We start from the raw sequence: 20,904 nt of genomic DNA, 5'->3' as shown, positions 1-20,904 counted from the left end.
CCACTAGTTTGAAGGCGCTTCAGCGTTTCCTGGGCTTTGCGAATTTTTATAGACGATTTATCGCTGGATTTTCGTCTATAGTGGCGCCCTTGGTGGCACTCACTAAGAAAGGGGCGGATGTTGCTCACTGGTCTTGTGAGGCTAAAGCGGCTTTTGCCCGTCTCAAAAGGGCATTTGTTTCGGCCAAGGTGCTGCGACACCCAGATCCAGAGCGTCCTTTTGTGGTGGAGGTGGATGCCTCTGAGATGGGTATTGGGGCAGTGCTTTCTCAGATGGGAGTGTCTGATAATCGCCTTCATCCCTGTGCTTACTTTTCCCGTAAATTTTCGCCTGCCGAGATGAATTATGACGTGGGTAACCGGGAATTGTTGGCTATTAAGGATGCACTCGAGGAGTGGAGACACTGGCTTGAGGGGGCTAAGTTTGTGGTCTCAATTCTCACTGACCATAAGAATCTGGCATATTTAGAGTCAGCGAAGCGTCTCAATGCCAGGCAGGCACGATGGGCTTTGTTTTTTGCTCACTTTAATTTTTTGATAACATATCGCCCTGGGTCGAAAAACATCAAGGCTCATGCGCTCTCGCTGAGTTTTGCTCAAATCCAGGAGACCACCAAGGAGCCGTTGCCCATTGTTTCCCCATCATGTATTAAAGTGGGCATTACCCAGGACCTCTTATCATTAGTCCTTAGAGCACAGGAGCAGGCTCCTCCAGACCTTCCGGTAGGTCTTTTGTTTGTGCCTCCTAGGTTAAGACAGCGAATGTTCCTGGAATTCCATGCCAAGAAGTCTGCAGGTCACCCGGGTATTGCCAGAACTCGGGAGTTGCTATCTAGGGCGGTGTGGTGGCCCTCGGTGGCTAAGGATGTGGATCAGTGGGTTCGGGCATGTGACATCTGTGCCCGAAATAAGACTCCTAGAGGGGTTCCTGTTGGCCCATTACATCCACTCTCTATCCCATCTAAGCCATGGACCCACATTTCAATGGATTTTGTGGTGGACTTGCCCAAATCCTCGGGGATGACAGCCATCTGGGTTGTCGTTGACAGGTTTTCGAAGATGGCGCACTTCGTTCCACTGGTTGGGCTGCCATCGGCCAGACGCCTGTCTGAATTATTTATGCTGCATGTTGTGCGTCTCCACGGGTTGCCACTTGATGTGGTCTCTGACCGCGGATCCCAGTTTGTGGCCAAATTCTGGAGGGCATTTTGTTCCGATCTCCAGATTTCTGTCAGCTTGTCGTCGGGCTACCATCCGCAGTCTAATGGGCAGACTGAAAGGGTGAACCAGTCCTTGGAGCAGTTCCTCAGGTGTTATGTCTCCAAGTGTCAGACTGACTGGGTTGCTCATCTGTCCATGGCGGAGTTTGCCTATAACAAAGCGGCTCACTCTGCTACAGGGATCTCTCCCTTCCTTTGTGTGTATGGGCATCATCCTAAGGCCAATTCTTTTTACCCCCTGGACTCCACGCCTGGTGGTTCCTCTGTGGTTTCGGTCCTTAGAGGTATTTGGCGGAAAGTGAAGAAAGCCCTTGTGTCTGTGTCATTAGTGACCAAAAGGGTTTTTGATAAGCGGAAAAGACCCTGCAGCTTCAAATTAGGAGACTTCGTCTGGTTGTCTACCAAGAATTTGAAGTTGAGACAGCAATCTCATAAGTTAGGCCCCCGGTTCATCGGCCCTTATAAGATCACCAGGGTTATCAATCCGGTGGCATTTCAGTTAGATCTGCCCCGTTCTTTGGGTATCAATAAAACATTTCATTGTTCCCTTTTAAAACGGGCGATTAGTAATCCTTCTTCCAGTGGAAGACCTTCCCCTCTTCTGATACGTGGCCAGAGGGAGTTTGTTGTTGAAAGGATTCTTGACTCCAAGGTGGTTCGGGGTCGGCTGTCATTTTTGGTGCACTGGAAGGGGTATGGCCCGGAGGAGCGGTCGTGGGTGCGCAGTTGTGATCTTCATGCCCCCAGACTGATACGCTCTTTCTTCTCGCAGTTCCCCGATAAACCCGGTGGTAGGGGTTCTTTGACCCCTCGTCAGAGGGGGGGTACTGTTAGGGTCTCCTGCCCTGTGCTGCCACGTCGTCATGGCAACCGGGAGACAAGTGCTAGCGGAGTGACCTGAGCGCAGCTGATACTCCGGTTCGGGTCTTTTGCTGTGCAGTGGTTATAGGCTCTGTGCATGGCAGGGGATCCGGTGCTGGTTTTTGTGCTCACAGTCTGTGAGGTCTGAGTGGGGCGTGGACAGCACCTGCTTTATAAGGCCTCTTCTCAGGGTAAGCAGATGCTGCTGAATCTTTGTTGGTTAGTCAGTTTCTGAAAGTTAGCCAGTACTGTGTAGCTTTGTATTTGTTTGTTGCTTACTGCAAATAGGCCTGGGGATTTGGTATTACACTCTGCCAATCCAGACCTAGCAGTAAGACTGGAGTCAGTCGTTTAGCTTGCTGGGGTTCTGTTACTACTCTGTGAACTTAGCAAGTTTGCGGCTGTATTCTAAGATTTGCCTGTCTAATCCTGTCTCACTTTGCTAGGTGTCAGGGGTCAGTTTAGTGGCAGTAAGCTGAACCTGTGCACTGCAAGTGAGAATTAGGATTGTGGAGACTCTCCTTGTGTCTATCATTCCATCTCTGACCAAGGAGTTTACTGCCACACCCGTTGGTAACCCTTTAGGGTTTTGCTGTTGCCCTTAGCAACAGCATTTCGGGTTCTCTACGTATTAAAACACAACATCTTGCTTTTCTCATCTGAGCAGTTCTAATACAAGGGAGATACCCAGTTCCTTAGCCTCTGGGCTTCTCTGTTCACTTTGTGTGTATTTTGTTACCCTATCACCTTCTGTGTACGTTATGTCATATTCCCCAGTCTGTCTGTAAGTCCATTTGTTTTGCATAACAGTTCAAACACCAGTACATTCCTGCAGGCACTGGAGTGCATAACAGTCCTGACACCAGTACTTTCCTGCAGGCACTGGTGTGCATAACAGTACACACATAAAGGGGTGAGGAATCAAAGGATGAGGACGACATCTTTGCCTCTGTAGAGCTAGTTTGTGCAAGGAGAGATTAATTGCTTATTTTTTGGTGGGGGACCAAACAAACCAATAATTTCAGCCACAGTCATGTGGCAGACCCTGGGGGTAATTCAGACCTTATCGTAGATGTGCTAGATTTATCACCTCTACGATCAGTCACACTGACATGCGGGGGGATGCCCAGCACAGGGCTAGCCTGCCCCGCATGTCAGTCCCTGCTTCATCGCACAAGTACAAAAGCATCGCACAGTGGCGATGGTTTTGTACTTCAGGATTAGCTCCCAGCCAGTGCCGCTCCTGCATGCTGGCAGGCAGCTACTCGTCGCTGCCCGGGTCGCAGCGGCTGCGTGTGACATCACACAGACACCGCAGCCCGCCCCCCTAACGACCCGGGAACACCTGCATTGCCTGGACCGTGCCCCCTGAACGGCGGCCAATCGCCACCGGCCTGACCCCTCCCGCCAAGTGACCGCCTCTGCCTGTCAATCAGGCAGAGGTGATCACAGGACTATGACAACCTTCGGCTGTATGGCATGCGCCAGTGCACTGCGGTGCAAGAGCATGCACACTTCAGACCTGATTGCGGCCCCTCTGTCGCTGAAATTATTGGTTTGTTAAAGTGTGCATGTCCTGTTTATACAACATAAGGGTGGGTGGGAGGGCCCAAGGACAATTCCATCTTGCACCTCTTTTTTCTCTCTGCATTATGTGCTGTTTGGTGCCTAGTTTTTAAAACTGCTATCCTGTCTGTGTCAGGCTCCGGAACCTTACCTCCGGCGGGTGCTCCCGCGGGTTACCATCCCACTGGTTGGCGTGGCTGTGTCGGCAGGGAGCTGCTGGCGGCGGGTACTTCATGACGGATGTGCGGCTGCCAAGGGACGGGTCCAGAGGGTCTTGAGAGCCCGGTGCTGCGGCAGGGATCGCTGCGGTAAGGTCCTCTAGTGGTGACACAGTATAGTGTGTCAGAGACAGAAGCTGGCTAAAGCTGTGTGCTAACAGCTAAGTATGTCTCCTGTGCTGGGGGCAGCCATGTTGGAGACCAGTGTATTACCAATGAAGTTCCCAATCTGTGTCCAGCCAATCCTGCGTGTTCTCCCCTTACAAAAGGGGGCCGGCTCAAAGGGAGAGTGTCAGTGCTTCATGTTACCTCCTTGTGAAAGGTTCTCCAGCTCTGTGCTCCCAGGTTACTTCAGGTTCCCTGGTCCTGGTTGCTCTCATCCATCGGTTACCTAAACGCTGCTGCAGTCCTACTGTCTAAGTCCGTTGCCACTTGTGGAAGCGCTCACGGGGTCCCAGGTAGTAGAGGAGCTTCAGGTGCTAACGGCGGTTCCCGCAGACGTCTTCATTTCTTCAAAGTCCAAGTTCTTCAGCCTCGTCTTTCAATCACAAACCACAGTCCTCATTTCTTCAAAGTCCAAGTTCTTCAGCCTCGTCTTTCAATCACAAACCACAGTCTTCATTTCTTCAAAGTCCAAGTTCTTTAATCATAAAACACAGTCTTCAGTTCTTCTTTACCAGAGTTCTTCAGCTTCACTCTTCAAGTCATTTAACCATAGACTCTAAATCTTCCAGTTTCTTCAATTGCTCCAATATTCGTGTACAGCCTGATTATTCATTAAAACTACAGTTATCTTCCTACGAAGTCCTCCTTTTCTTTACACCCTCCGGCCAACATTAACACTTAGTTAGGCTTCCACCCCATGAGGAGGAATTACATTCAACCACCTCGTTTACTCTCCTCACAGGTAGCTGTCCCTTCAGCCAAAAGTCGGTTGTCGTTACCCCAACTTACACCGAGCGTGACAGTCTGACACTGCAGTGCCACTCCAAGATGGGCCAGATGTTTGTGCCACCCACTTTTGTAACTTAGCTTAGTCATCCAGCAACCTTGGTGCAACCCTTTGGTATAAAAACAAAACTCGCAATGTTCAAATTCACCCTATGGAAAACATACAACTCGCCCAATGTAATAGGGTGTGAGTCATAAACCCGCACCCAAAACCTTACCAAATTTCACCTAAAAATAAACGATTTTTAGATAGGAGAGTTTAACAGAAGCATACATAGTGAGATCTGTGCACAAAGTACTTATGTCTAGTAAGGTTAGGATATAGTTAAAATAAAAATAAAAATACATGGGGTCCTCCCCAAAGCATAACCAGCCCTGGTTCTTAAAAATAAGGAAAAAATAATTGTGTGAAGTTACCCTTAATTGTAAGAATCAGTAGAGATGAGCGGGTTCGGTTCCTCTGAATCCGAACCCGCCCGAACTTCATGTTTTTTCTCACGGGTCCGAGCGACTCGGATCTTCCCGCCTTGCTCGGTTAACCCGAGCGCGCCCGAACGTCATCATGACGCTGTCGGATTCTCGCGAGGCTCGGATTCTATCGCGAGACTCGGATTCTATATAAGGAGCCGCGCGTCGCCGCCATTTTCACATGTGCATTGAGATTGATAGGGAAAGGACGTGGCTGGCGTCCTCTCCATTTAGATTAGAAGAGAGAGAGTGAGATTGATTTGAGACAGAGACACTTGATTTACTGGAGCTTAGGAGTACTGTAGAGAGTGCAGAGTTTACTAGTGACTGACCACAGTGACCACCAGACAGTGCAGTTTTATTTAATATAATCCGTTCTCTGCCTGAAAAAAACGATACACAGTGACTCAGTCACATACCATATCTGTGTGCACTGCTCAGCCCAGTGTGCTGCATCATCTATGTATATATCTGACTGTGCTCACACAGCTTATAATTGTGGGGGAGACTGGGGAGCAGTGCCAGTTATAGGTTATAGCAGGAGCCAGGAGTACATATTATTAAAATTAAACAGTGCACACTTTTGCTGCAGGAGTGCCACTGCCAGTGTGACTGACCAGTGACCTGACCACACTGACCACCAGTATAGTTAGTAGTATACTATATTGTGATTGCCTGAAAAAGTTAAACACTCGTCGTGTGACTTGTGTGGTGTTTTTTTTTTTATTCTATAAAAAACTCATTCTGCTGACAGACAGTGTCCAGCAGGTCCGTCATTATATAATATATACCTGTCCGGCTGCAGTAGTGATATATATATATTTTTTATATCATTATTTATCATCCAGTCGCAGCAGACACAGTACGGTAGTTCACGGCTGTAGCTACCTCTGTGTCGGCACTCGGCAGTCCATCCATAATTGTATACCACCTACCCGTGGTTTTTTTTCCTTTCTTCTTTATACATACTACATCTCATTATCATCCAGTCTATATTAGCAGCAGACACAGTACAGTACGGTAGTCCACGGCTGTAGCTACCTCTGTGTCGGCACTCGGCAGTCCGTCCATAATTGTATACCACCTACCCGTGGTTTTTTTTCTTTCTTCTTTATACATACATACTACATCTCATTATCAACCAGTCTATATTAGCAGCAGACACAGTACAGTACGGTAGTCCACGGCTGTAGCTACCTCTGTGTCGGCACTCGGCAGTCCGTCCATAATTGTATACCACCTACCCGTGGTTTTTTTTCTTTCTTCTTTATACATACATACTACATCTCATTATCAACCAGTCTATATTAGCAGCAGACACAGTACAGTACGGTAGTCCACGGCTGTAGCTACCTCTGTGTCGGCACTCGGCAGTCCATCCATAATTGTATACCACCTACCCGTGGTTTTTTTTTCTTTCTTCTTTATACATACTACATCTCATTATCATCCAGTCTATATTAGCAGCAGACACAGTACAGTACGGTAGTCCACGGCTGTAGCTACCTCTGTGTCGGCACTCGGCAGTCCGTCCATAATTGTATACCACCTACCCGTGGTTTTTTTTTTTTCTTCTTTATACATACATACTACATCTCTTTATCAACCAGTCTATATTAGCAGCAGACACAGTACAGTACGGTAGTCCACGGCTGTAGCTACCTCTGTGTCGGCACTCGGCAGTCCATCCATAATTGTATACCACCTATCCGTGGTTTTTTTTTCTTTCTTCTTTATACATACATACTACATCTCTTTATCAACCAGTCTATATTAGCAGCAGACACAGTACAGTAGTCCACGGCTGTAGCTACCTCTGTGTCGGCACTCGGCAGTCCATCCATAATTGTATACCACCTACCCGTGGTTTTTTTTTCTTTCTTCTTTATACATACATACTACATCTCTTTATCAACCAGTCTATATTAGCAGCAGACACAGTACGGTAGTCCACGGCTGTAGCTACCTCTGTGTCGGCACTCGGCAGTCCATCCATAATTGTATACCACCTACCCGTGGTTTTTTTTTCTTTCTTCTTTATACATACTACATCTCATTATCATCCAGTCTATATTAGCAGCAGACACAGTACAGTACGGTAGTCCACGGCTGTAGCTACCTCTGTGTCGGCACTCGGCAGTCCGTCCATAATTGTATACCACCTACCCGTGTTTTTTTTTTCTTTCTTCTTTATACATACATACTACATCTCATTATCAACCAGTCTATATTAGCAGCAGACACAGTACAGTACGGTAGTCCACGGCTGTAGCTACCTCTGTGTCGGCACTCGGCAGTCCATCCATAATTGTATACCACCTACCCGTGGTTTTTTTTTCTTTCTTCTTTATACATACTACATCTCATTATCATCCAGTCTATATTAGCAGCAGACACAGTACAGTACGGTAGTCCACGGCTGTAGCTACCTCTGTGTCGGCACTCGGCAGTCCGTCCATAATTGTATACCACCTACCCGTGGTTTTTTTTTCTTTCTTCTTTATACATACATACTACATCTCATTATCAACCAGTCTATATTAGCAGCAGACACAGTACAGTACGGTAGTCCACGGCTGTAGCTACCTCTGTGTCGGCACTCGGCAGTCCATCCATAATTGTATACCACCTACCCGTGGTTTTTTTTTCTTTCTTCTTTATACATACATACTACATCTCATTATCAACCAGTCTATATTAGCAGCAGACACAGTACAGTACGGTAGTCCACGGCTGTAGCTACCTCTGTGTCGGCACTCGGCAGTCCATCCATAATTGTATACCACCTACCCGTGGTTTTTTTTTCTTTCTTCTTTATACATACTACATCTCATTATCATCCAGTCTATATTAGCAGCAGACACAGTACAGTACGGTAGTCCACGGCTGTAGCTACCTCTGTGTCGGCACTCGGCAGTCCGTCCATAATTGTATACCACCTACCCGTGGTTTTTTTTTCTTTCTTCTTTATACATACATACTACATCTCATTATCAACCAGTCTATATTAGCAGCAGAGACAGTACAGTACGGTAGTCCACGGCTGTAGCTACCTCTGTGTCGGCACTCGGCAGTCCATCCATAATTGTATACCACCTACCCGTGGTTTTTTTTTCTTTCTTCTTTATACATACATACTACATCTCATTATCAACCAGTCTATATTAGCAGCAGACACAGTACAGTACGGTAGTCCACGGCTGTAGCTACCTCTGTGTCGGCACTCGGCAGTCCATCCATAATTGTATACCACCTACCCGTGGTTTTTTTTTCTTTCTTCTTTATACATACTACATCTCATTATCATCCAGTCTATATTAGCAGCAGACACAGTACAGTACGGTAGTCCACGGCTGTAGCTACCTCTGTGTCGGCACTCGGCAGTCCGTCCATAATTGTATACCACCTACCCGTGGTTTTTTCTTCTTTCTTCTTTATACATACATACTACATCTCTTTATCAACCAGTCTATATTAGCAGCAGACACAGTACAGTAGTCCACAGCTGTAGCTACCTCTGTGTCGGCACTCGGCAGTCCATCCATAATTGTATACCACCTACCCGTGGTTTTTTTTTCTTTCTTCTTTATACATACATACTACATCTCTTTATCAACCAGTCTATATTAGCAGCAGACACAGTACAGTACGGTAGTCCACGGCTGTAGCTACCTCTGTGTCGGCACTCGGCAGTCCGTCCATAATTGTATACCACCTACCCGTGGTTTTTTTTTCTTTCTTCTTTATACATACATACTACATCTCTTTATCAACCAGTCTATATTAGCAGCAGACACAGTACAGTACGGTAGTCCACGGCTGTAGCTACCTCTGTGTTGGCACTCGGCAGTCCGTCCATAATTGTATACCACCTACCCGTGGTTTTTTTTCTTTCTTCTTTATACATACATACTACATCTCTTTATCAACCAGTCTATATTAGCAGCAGACAAAGTACAGTACGGTAGTCCACGGCTGTAGCTATCTCTGTGTCGGCACTCGGCAGTCCGTCCATAATTGTATACCACCTACCCGTGGTTTTTTTTTCTTTCTTCTTTATACATACATACTACATCTCTTTATCAACCAGTCTATATTAGCAGCAGACACAGTACGGTAGTCCACGGCTGTAGCTACCTCTGTGTCGGCACTCGGCAGTCCGTCCATAATTGTATACTAGTATCCATCCATCTCCATTGTTTACCTGAGGTGCCTTTTAGTTGTGCCTATTAAAATATGGAGAACAAAAATGTTGAGGTTCCAAAATTAGGAAAGATCAAGATCCACTTCCACCTCGTGCTGAAGCTGCTGCCACTAGTCATGGCCGAGACGATGAAATGCCAGCAACGTCGTCTGCCAAGGCCGATGCCCAATGTCATAGTACAGAGCATGTCAAATCCAAAACACCAAATATCAGTAAAAAAAGGACTCCAAAACCTAAAATAAAATTGTCGGAGGAGAAGCGTAAACTTGCCAATATGCCATTTACCACACGGAGTGGCAAGGAACGGCTGAGGCCCTGGCCTATGTTCATGGCTAGTGGTTCAGCTTCACATGAGGATGGAGGCACTCAGCCTTTCGCTAGAAAAATGAAAAGACTCAAGCTGGCAAAAGCAGTAGCACCGCAAAGAACTGTGCGTTCTTCGAAATCCCAAATCCACAAGGAGAGTCCAATTGTGTCGGTTGCGATGCCTGACCTTCCCAACACTGGACGTGAAGAGCATGCGCCTTCCACCATTTGCACGCCCCCTGCAAGTGCTGGAAGGAGCACCCGCAGTCCAGTTCCTGATAGTCAGATTGAAGATGTCAGTGTTGAAGTACACCAGGATGAGGAGGATATGGGTGTTGCTGGCGCTGGGGAGGAAATTGACCAGGAGGATTCTGATGGTGAGGTGGTTTGTTTAAGTCAGGCACCCGGGGAGACATCTGTTGTCCGTGGGAGGAATATGGCCGTTGACATGCCTGGTGAAAATACCAAAAAAATCAGCTCTTCGGTGTGGAACTATTTCAACAGAAATGCGGACAACAGGTGTCAAGCCGTGTGTTCCCTTTGTCAAGCTGTAATAAGTAGGGGTAAGGACGTTAACCACCTCGGAACATCCTCCCTTATACGTCACCTGCAGCGCATTCATAATAAGTCAGTGACAAGTTCAAAAACTTTGGGTGACAGCGGAAGCAGTCCACTGACCAGTAAATCCCTTCCTCTTGTAACCAAGCTCACGCAAACCACCCCACCAACTCCCTCAGTGTCAATTTCCTCCTTCCCCAGGAATGCCAATAGTCCTGCAGGCCATGTCACTGGCAATTCTGACGATTCCTCTCCTGCCTGGGATTCCTCCGATGCATCCTTGCGTGTAACGCCTACTGCTGCTGGCGCTGCTGTTGTTGCTGCTGGGAGTCGATGGTCATCCCAGAGGGGAAGTCGTAAGACCACTTTTACTACTTCCACCAAGCAATTGACTGTCCAACAGTCCTTTGCGAGGAAGATGAAATATCACAGCAGTCATCCTACTGCAAAGCGGATAACTGAGGCCTTGGCATCCTGGGTGGTGAGAAACGTGGTTCCGGTATCCATCATTACTGCAGAGCCAACTAGAGACTTGTTGGAGGTACTGTGTCCCCGATACCAAATACCATCTAGGTTCCATTTCTCTAGGCAGGCGATACCGAAAATGTACACAGACCTCAGAAAAAGAGTCACCAGTGTCCTAAAAAATGCAGCTGTACCCAATGTCCACTTAACCACGGACATGTGGACAAGTGGAGCAGGGCAGGGTCAGGACTATATGACTGTGACAGCCCACTGGGTAGATGTATGGACTCCCGCCGCAAGAACAGCAGCGGCGGCACCAGTAGCAGCATCTCGCAAACGCCAACTCTTTCCTAGGCAGGCTACGCTTTGTATCACCGGTTTCCAGAATACGCACACAGCTGAAAACCTCTTACGGCAACTGAGGAAGATCATCGCGGAATGGCTTACCCCAATTGGACTCTCCTGTGGATTTGTGGCATCGGACAACGCCAGCAATATTGTGTGTGCATTAAATATGGGCAAATTCCAGCACGTCCCATGTTTTGCACATACCTTGAATTTGGTGGTGCAGAATTATTTAAAAAACGACAGGGGCGTGCAAGAGATGCTGTCGGTGGCCAGAAGAATTGCGGGACACTTTCGGCGTACAGGCACCACGTACAGAAGACTGGAGCACCACCAAAAACTACTGAACCTGCCCTGCCATCATCTGAAGCAAGAAGTGGTAACGAGGTGGAATTCAACCCTCTATATGCTTCAGAGGTTGGAGGAGCAGCAAAAGGCCATTCAAGCCTATACAATTGAGCACGATATAGGAGGTGGAATGCACCTGTCTCAAGCGCAGTGGAGAATGATTTCAACGTTGTGCAAGGTTCTGATGCCCTTTGAACTTGCCACACGTGAAGTCAGTTCAGACACTGCCAGCCTGAGTCAGGTCATTCCCCTCATCAGGCTTTTGCAGAAGAAGCTGGAGACATTGAAGGAGGAGCTAACACGGAGCGATTCCGCTAGGCATGTGGGACTTGTGGATGGAGCCCTTAATTCGCTTAACAAGGATTCACGGGTGGTCAATCTGTTGAAATCAGAGCACTACATTTTGGCCACCATGCTCGATCCTAGATTTAAAGCCTACCTTGGATCTCTCTTTCCGGCAGACACAAGTCTGCTGGGGTTGAAAGACCTGCTGGTGAGAAAATTGTCAAGCCAAGCGGAACGCAACCTGTCAACATCTCCTCCTTCACATTCTCCCGCAACTGGGGGTGCGAGGAAAAGGCTCAGAATTCCGAGCCCACCCGCTGGCGGTGATGCAGGGCAGTCTGGAGCGACTGCTGATGCTGACATCTGGTCCGGACTGAAGGACCTGACAACGATTACGGACATGTCGTCTACTGTCACTGCATATGATTCTCTCCCCATTGAAAGAATGGTGGAGGATTATAGGAGTGACCGCATCCAAGTAGGCACGTCACACAGTCCGTACTTATACTGGCAGGAAAAAGAGGCAATTTGGAGGCCCTTGCACAAACTGGCTTTATTCTACCTAAGTTGCCCTCCCACAAGTGTGTACTCCGAAAGAGTGTTTAGTGCCGCCGCTCACCTTGTCAGCAATCGGCGTACGAGGTTACATCCAGAAAATGTGGAGAAGATGATGTTCATTAAAATGAATTATAATCAATTCCTCCGCGGAGACATTGACCAGCAGCAATTGCCTCCACAAAGTACACAGGGAGCTGAGATGGTGGATTCCAGTGGGGACGAATTGATAATCTGTGAGGAGGGGGATGTACACGGTGATATATCGGAGGATGATGATGAGGTGGACATCTTGCCTCTGTAGAGCCAGTTTGTGCAAGGAGAGATTAATTGCTTCTTTTTTGGGGGGGGTCCAAACCAACCCGTCATATCAGTCACAGTCGTGTGGCAGACCCTGTCACTGAAATGATGGGTTGGTTAAAGTGTGCATGTCCTGTTTTGTTTATACAACATAAGGGTGGGTGGGAGGGCCCAAGGACAATTCCATCTTGCACCTCTTTTTTCTTTTATTTTTCTTTGCGTCATGTGCTGTTTGGGGAGGGTTTTTTGGAAGGGCCATCCTACGTGACACTGCAGTGCCACTCCTAGATGGGCCCGGTGTTTGTGTCGGCCACTAGGGTCGCTTATCTTACTCACACAGTCAGCTACCTCATTGCGCCTCTTTTTTTCTTTGCGTCATGTGCTGTTTGGGGAGGTTTTTTTGGAAGGGCCATCCTACGTGACACTGCAGTGCCACTCCTAGATGGGCCCGGTGTTTGTGTCGGCCACTAGGGTCGCTTATCTTACTCACACAGTCAGCTACCTCATTGCGCCTCTTTTTTTCTTTGCGTCATGTGCTGTTTGGGGAGGGTTTTTTGGAAGGGACATCCTGCGTGACACTGCAGTGCCACTCCTAGATGGGCCCGGTGTTTGTGTCGGCCACTAGGGTCGCTAATCTTACTCACACAGCTACCTCATTGCGCCTCTTTTTTTCTTTGCGTCATGTGCTGTTTGGGGAGGGTTTTTTGGAAGGGACATCCTGCGTGACACTGCAGTGCCACTCCTAGATGGGCCCGGTGTTTGTGTCGGCCACTAGGGTCGCTAATCTTACTCACACAGCTACCTCATTGCGCCTCTTTTTTTCTTTGCGTCATGTGCTGTTTGGGGAGGGTTTTTTGGAAGGGACATCCTGCGTGACACTGCAGTGCCACTCCTAGATGGGCCCGGTGTTTGTGTCGGCCACTAGGGTCGCTTATCTTACTCACACAGTCAGCTACCTCATTGCGCCTCTTTTTTTCTTTGCGTCATGTGCTGTTTGGGGAGGGTTTTTTGGAAGGGACATCCTGCGTGACACTGCAGTGCCACTCCTAGATGGGCCCGGTGTTTGTGTCGGCCACTAGGGTCGCTAATCTTACTCACACAGCTACCTCATTGCGCCTCTTTTTTTCTTTGCGTCATGTGCTGTTTGGGGAGGGTTTTTTGGAAGGGACATCCTGCGTGACACTGCAGTGCCACTCCTAGATGGGCCCGGTGTTTGTGTCGGCCACTAGGGTCGCTTATCTTACTCACACAGCGACCTCGGTGCAAATTTTAGGACTAAAAATAATATTGTGAGGTGTGAGGTATTCAGAATAGACTGAAAATGAGTGGAAATTATGGTTTTTGAGGTTAATAATACTTTGGGATCAAAATGACCCCCAAATTCTATGATTTAAGCTGTTTTTTAGGGTTTTTTGAAAAAAACACCCGAATCCAAAACACACCCGAATCCGACAAAAAAAATTTGGTGAGGTTTTGCCAAAACGCGGTCGAACCCAAAACACGGCCGCGGAACCGAACCCAAAACCAAAACACAAAACCCGAAAAATTTCAGGCGCTCATCACTAAGAATCAGACCAGGTTCTTGGTCCAGTCCTGGTACTAAAAATATGTGAAAAAATATAGTAGGGGTCCCCCGTATTTTTAGAACCAACACCAGGCTCCACTAGCAGGGAACCAATACCACAGCCAGGGCACACACTTGATGAGTTCCCGTGGCTGTAACATTGCCCCACCTAACTAGTAAGCACAGGCTTGAGTTCCCTGAGCTAGTGCCCCCACCCCCCCAAATCCCCCCCCCCCCTCCAGGGCACCCAAGGCCTGGGCTAAAGCCCCAAACTTTCCCTGGCATCCCTGGGCTGTGGGTGCTGAGTTTATAGTCTGTTATATTAGTTTTGTTTGTTAAAAAAAAATCTTTTACAGGAGGGTCTACACCTGCCAGCAAGCATCCTTCTAAGCTCGTACTTGGATAACCACATGTGCCGGCATGCGGGGCATTGAAGGGTCTGCTGGTACCTATAATCACCCTGTAAAAGAAATCTAAAAAAAAAGACAGGACCCACACATCATAAAGTATAAGTTTTATAAACACCCTTGCACACTTACACTCACACTCACACATACTTCCAACTGTACATTCCCTGTAGCCATTGATGTCCTCTTCTCCATGTTTAATCCATGGTGGGCCAGATGTACTAAGCCTTAAAAAGTGATAAATATCATGGTGATAATGTACCAGCCAATCGGATCCTACCTGTAATTTTTCAAACACTGCCAGTGACATGGCAGTTAGGAGCTGATTGGCTGGCACTTTATCACCGTGAAATGTATTACTTTTCAGGCTTAGTACATTTGCTATAAAAAAAATCCATACTTACCTCTTCCTAGTGTATGCATCCCAGGGGTTAGAAAATAATAAGCCGCTATACATGAACCAGACGGACATAAGGAAGTGTATGTGTTAACTCATACACTTCCTCTACATGACTGAGCAGGAACCAGGTGACTTCTGTCATTATAGGAGCCACCAGCCAATCAGACGGCGGTCTGTAAAAGCTGCCTGCTGATTAACTGTGAGCAGCTTCACTGTCAACTTACCCCCATATCTTTCAATGGTGGGAATATGCCATTAAAGTCTATGGTGGAAACCGCGTCACTGTATTCTTTGTTGGGAACCACAAGGATCACCTGTGTGTAACCATCTTATAACTGTGTATAAGCAGCATAATGATTCACAGCTGTGTGCTACTGTACATACTGTAGATCCAGTGATCCTGCGATATACTTGATCCAAAGCATTTCCAGACTGATCCTGCACCACTTCCATACTTGCCTACTCTTCAAGCAACCCCTCCATGCCACCGTCCAAAGTAGGCAGTCTGGGGGGTCCGATCATGTCACTTGCGCTGCATTGCATCATCATGGTTACACCCTTTGCCTCATAATGCTGGTAATCTTGGCATCGTGTAGCTGGGCCATGATGACATGATCATGTGGTCACACCCCTTTACACCCTATATATAGTATCATTAACCCTTGCCATGCCCCCTGCCAGGCCATGACCCCCGCTGTATGGACATGGCTGCACCATTCTGGAGGGGGCAGCCAGAATATCAGCAAGAATGACCACTATCCACATCCTGCATGACACTCTGCTTCACCGAGCCAGTGTGTATTTGAGTTAGTATGGCTGTACCCATTACTAATTTAATATAGGGATGAGTGGGTTTGGTTCACTGAGAACCGAACCCATCCGAATTTGGGGATCCGAGCCTGGATCCGAGTCACGATCGGTTTTGCGTGCCTAACTCGGATCCGAAAATGAGGCAAAATTTTCATCATCCCGCTGCTGAATCTTGCGGGTTTTGGATTCTTCATATAGCCTGGTGATCTGCGTCATCTTCACTTGGACTTGTAGAGTGCACAGTAAACACATGTTTCTCCTGTGCTATGTGCTGTTAGGGAAGGAGCAAGCAGGGAGAGCGCAAAGTGGGGCAGGAGAGAGCAAAGGGGGACAGGAGAGAGCAGAGGGGACAGGAGAGAGCAGAGGGGTTGTTTTGCAGTAGAGTTGAGTTGGGTGTGCTGTCACTGTGTTAGGGTTCTGCATAGCAGCATATTGTGGCTGTGTATGTATAGGACCAGGTGTTCTCTGTCTATAAGGGGCTGTGTACTACCATACACTACTGCTATATATCCTCTGTGTGTGAGCCAAAGGAAAAAAAAATGTTCTATTGGTGCGTCACTCTGACTATTAGTGCTGCGGCTGCCGTACACTACTGCTATATATCCTCTGTGTGTGATCCAGAGCAAAAAATATATTTCTATTGGTGCGTCACTCAGTGACGACTACCAGTACTGCCGTACACTACTGCTATATATCCTCTGTGTGAGATCCAAAGCTACAAATATATTTCTATTGGTGTGTCACTCAGTGATGACTAGTACTGCGGCTGCCGTACACTACTGCTATATATCTGTGTGTGATCCAAAGCAAAAAAATACTTCTATTGTGAATTTGAAAGAGGTGCTCCATCTGCTGTATCTGAAATGGGTGATATGTCCACCCATCCAGGAGCTCTGCCCCAATGTAAAATTTAAATAATAAAAGCTAAAAACAAAAAGCCTAAAATTATAATTAAATTACTAGTGATTCATTGCGCCCACAGGTGCTTTTCACACCTTCGTAAGGGGCTATGCCCCCTTAATCCTTGCACGTCCTTGTGGCATGCAATATTTGTATTATATGGAGTATTACCTCCAATCACAATTGTGTGAGTGGTTAAATATTGCACGGACAATGGGCGTGCGATGGATAAGGGGTCGTAGGCCCTTGCAACGGCGTGAACAGCGCACACAGGGCCTGATGAATCACCTAGTAGGTGCTGTGGTTGGGGGAGGGGCGGTTTTGGGGCAGAGGTAGATGGGGAGGGGCCGGCGCATGGGTAGGGATCCAAAGCCACCGCGGGTGGGGGAGGGGTGGGTGTGGTGGTGCGGTGGGTGGGGGAGAGGGTCCGGAGTCACCACGGGTGGTGGAGGGGGGGGGGGGTGTGGGGGTGCCATGGATTGGGCACAGAGGTACTGCAAGTGGGGGAGGGGCGGATAATGCTTCTCCTCCTGGAAGCAGCTAAGCTGCTATCCTCCCTTTAGCAGTGGCTCTCCCGGAGACTCGCACAGCAGCCAGTCACTATTTTTAGAGCCGTGTCCCAATGCGCCACATTACAGGGAAGAAGATACACTCAATAAACTACAGCTCCGAGCAGGCCTTAGTGCCGGAATGCTTAGGCACTAAGGGCTGCTGGGAGCTGTAGTTTATTTAGTGCATCTACTTCCCTGTAATGCGGCGCATTGGGACACCGGCGCTAACAATAGTGACTGGCTAGCAGAACTGACTGACTCGCTGAATCAATGTAAAAGGTGAGAGTGCTGTGCAGTGTCAGTGACACTGCACACCCACTGCACTGCACACAGGGGCGGATTAAGCCTTCAGGGGGCCTGAGGTACTTTAGATAGGGGGGCCCTCTTATCAGAACTACCCCCCTGGTTATGTCCATGATGTGTGTACCTGCTCCTCCCACTACAGCAATTCGCTGTACCCACATCCAGAGCCAGATTTAGACCATCAGTGTAGGTCCCCCTTTCCCTCAACTGCATGCAGTTTCACACACACACACATACTGCCCCCATAGCTGCACACATACATACTGCCCCCATAGCTGCACACACACTGCCTTACTGACATGGACACCTCTTACTGACAGACACCAATTACTGACATGTCACAGACACATCTTACTGATACAAACACTGACACACATACACTTAATGACACAGACACAGCTTACTGACACAAACACACTTACTGACAGACACCCTTACTGACAGACACCCACACCTTACTTACACACCACTTACTGGCATATGCATACTGAGAGCCACCCCTTAGTGATACAGATACAAGTTACTGATACAAACATTTACTGACACCCCTTACTGACACAAACACTTACTGAAACACACACTTATTGACACAGAGTCCACTTACTGACAGATATCCCCTACTGACACTATTTACTGACACATTATCATACATATTTACAGGCACACCTTACTGACAGAGAAAACTTACTAACACAGATACCCCTTACTGACACACACAACACACTTATTCACACAGATACGACTGACTGACTGACTGACTGACTGACTGACTGACTGACATAGACACCACTTATTGACTGATACCTCTTACTGACACACAAACCTACTGACATGCACACACTAACACAAACACACTTACTGACACAAATACACACACTGACACAAACACACTTACTGACATACACACTTCATGGCATACATTCACACAGAAGATGACATAGCCTTCATGATATGTCCTCCCCCCCCAGCCCACTGCTGCACAGTGCACACTGAAACACATGCTACTGGTATCACTGTGTGGGATTGTCACTCGCCTTTTCAAAATCCAGATTTCTTTACTTGTTTGACCTTTGCCACTTTTTATCAGCTGCAGTCAGAAGTCTGTTCATTCTCTGCTTCAATCCGCTTGGTCTGTCTCTCTTCAGAGAGACACTGGGAGGAGGTGTGGTCTGCTACTGGCTGCTACTGCTGTACACTGTACAGTAGCTGCGTAACCCTTCGTGCTGCCACTCAGCGATGCAGCGTGACTTCAGTGTGCAAGACAGCAGGGGGCGGTTGTGTCAGAGGCAGAACAGCTCTAGCTGGGGCAGTGGCAAACGCAGGATTTTCGTTGGGGGGTTTCCGTACATGTATGTACTGTATGTATATATATATATATATATATATAAGGTTACATAGATATACAGATGCAGCAGTGCCCAGCACTCTCTGCAATATTCACAATGGCCCATGAGGATTTAATAGCAGACATAGTGGAGGCGGCACTCAACGGACATCATAAGGCAAACAAAAATAAAAGTTATGGTAAGAACTTACCGTTGATAACGTGATTTCTCTTATGTCCACAGGTATCCACAGGATAACATTGGGATATTGTCGAGCGACAGCGAAAATGGCACCAACACGGTCACGAGCTTTCTGGCCTCCCAGGATGCATTGGGGCATCCACTATATAGTCCCGCCCACTGACTCAGTCAGATCAGTTCTTTCCACAGCGATTATAGGCAGGAACATTAGGTAGAGACCTGTACAGGCGATAAGAACCCACATGCACACCCTTCCATACAAGAAGGAAGAGGTTTTTAGTGTTTGTCTAGATCCTCAAATCAGATGCGTCCGGGTGGGATCCCTGTGGATACCTGTGGACATAAGAGAAATCACGTTATCAACGGTAAGTTCTTACCATAACGTTTATTTCTCTGGCTGGGTCCACAGGATTATCCACAGGATAACATTGGGATTCCCAAAGCCATTTTAGTGGTGGGGACGCTCCTGATTGCACAGGAGGACCTTTCGCCCGAAGTCTGCGTCATGAGAGGCAAAAGTATCCAAGGCATAATGTCTGATGAATGTGTTTATGGAAGACCATGTGGCTGCCTTACATATCTGTTCTGCTGATGCACCCTGTTGTGCTGCCCAAGAAGGACCTACCTTACGTGTAGAGTGTGCAGAGACATTAGCCGGAATAGGGAGATCTGCATGAGAATAAGCTTCAGATATTACCACTCGGAGCCATCTCGCCAGCTTCTGTTTACTAGCAGGCCAACCTCTCCTATGGAATCCGTAGAGGATGAAGAGGGAATCTGTTTTCCTGATGGCACTAGTACGATCTATATAGATTTTTAAAGACCGGACCACGTCCAGTGACGCTTCTCCCGCAGATAGTCCCGATACCTGAAAAGCTGGGACTACAATCTCTTCATTCAGTTGAAACTTTGACACCACCTTTGGAAGATAACTAGATCTCGTTCTGAGAACTGCTCTGTCTGGAAAAAAACTTAGGAAAGGAGACTTACATGATAATGCTCCTAAATCTGACACTCTTCTGGCTGACGCCATTGCCAGTAAAAAAAGAACTTTAATCGTTAACCACTTAAGATCCGCTCTCTCAAGTGGTTCAAACAAAAGACCCTGGAGAAATTTAAGAACTAAATTCAAATCCCAGGGAGCTGCAGGAGGAACAAATGGAGGTTGAATATGTACTACTCCTTGGAAAAACGTACGTACATCCTGTAGGTCAGCAATCTTCTGCTGAAACCATACAGTCAACGCTGAGACTTGCACCCTCAAGGAAGCAACCTTCAACCCCTTATCCAATCCTGCCTGCAGAAAATCCAAAATCCTAGCTACTTTAAAGGCTCTTGGATTGTAATTTTTTCCAGAACACCAATGAATATAGGCTTGCCATATTCTATGATATACACGGGCCGAAGAAGGCTTTCTTGCTCTAAGCATGGTTTGGATTACTTGCTTTGAAAATCCTTTAGCCTCTAAGATAGAGGTTTCAACAGCCACGCCGTCAAAGACAGGCGATCCAGATGACTGTGACAACAAGGACCCTGCATTAACAGATCTGGACGTTGAGGGAGCAGTATCGGTGCTTCCACGGACATTCTCCACAGATCTGTGTACCAATGCCTTCTTGGCCAAGCTGGAGCTATTAGAATGATTGCTCCTTTTGCCTGTTTTATCTTTCTCACTACTCTGGGTAACAGAGATATTGGAGGGAACAGATATGCCAGCTGAAACCTCCATTCTACTGACAGTGCGTCTACCAGGACTGCTCCTGGGTCCCTTGTTCTTGATCCGTACCTCGGAAC

Source organism: Pseudophryne corroboree, chromosome 2, assembly GCF_028390025.1.
Source record: "Pseudophryne corroboree isolate aPseCor3 chromosome 2, aPseCor3.hap2, whole genome shotgun sequence".
Classification (NCBI taxonomy): Eukaryota; Metazoa; Chordata; class Amphibia; order Anura; family Myobatrachidae; genus Pseudophryne; species Pseudophryne corroboree.
The sequence above is the reverse complement of the archived record's forward strand: the minus strand, read 5'-3'. Positions refer to the sequence as shown.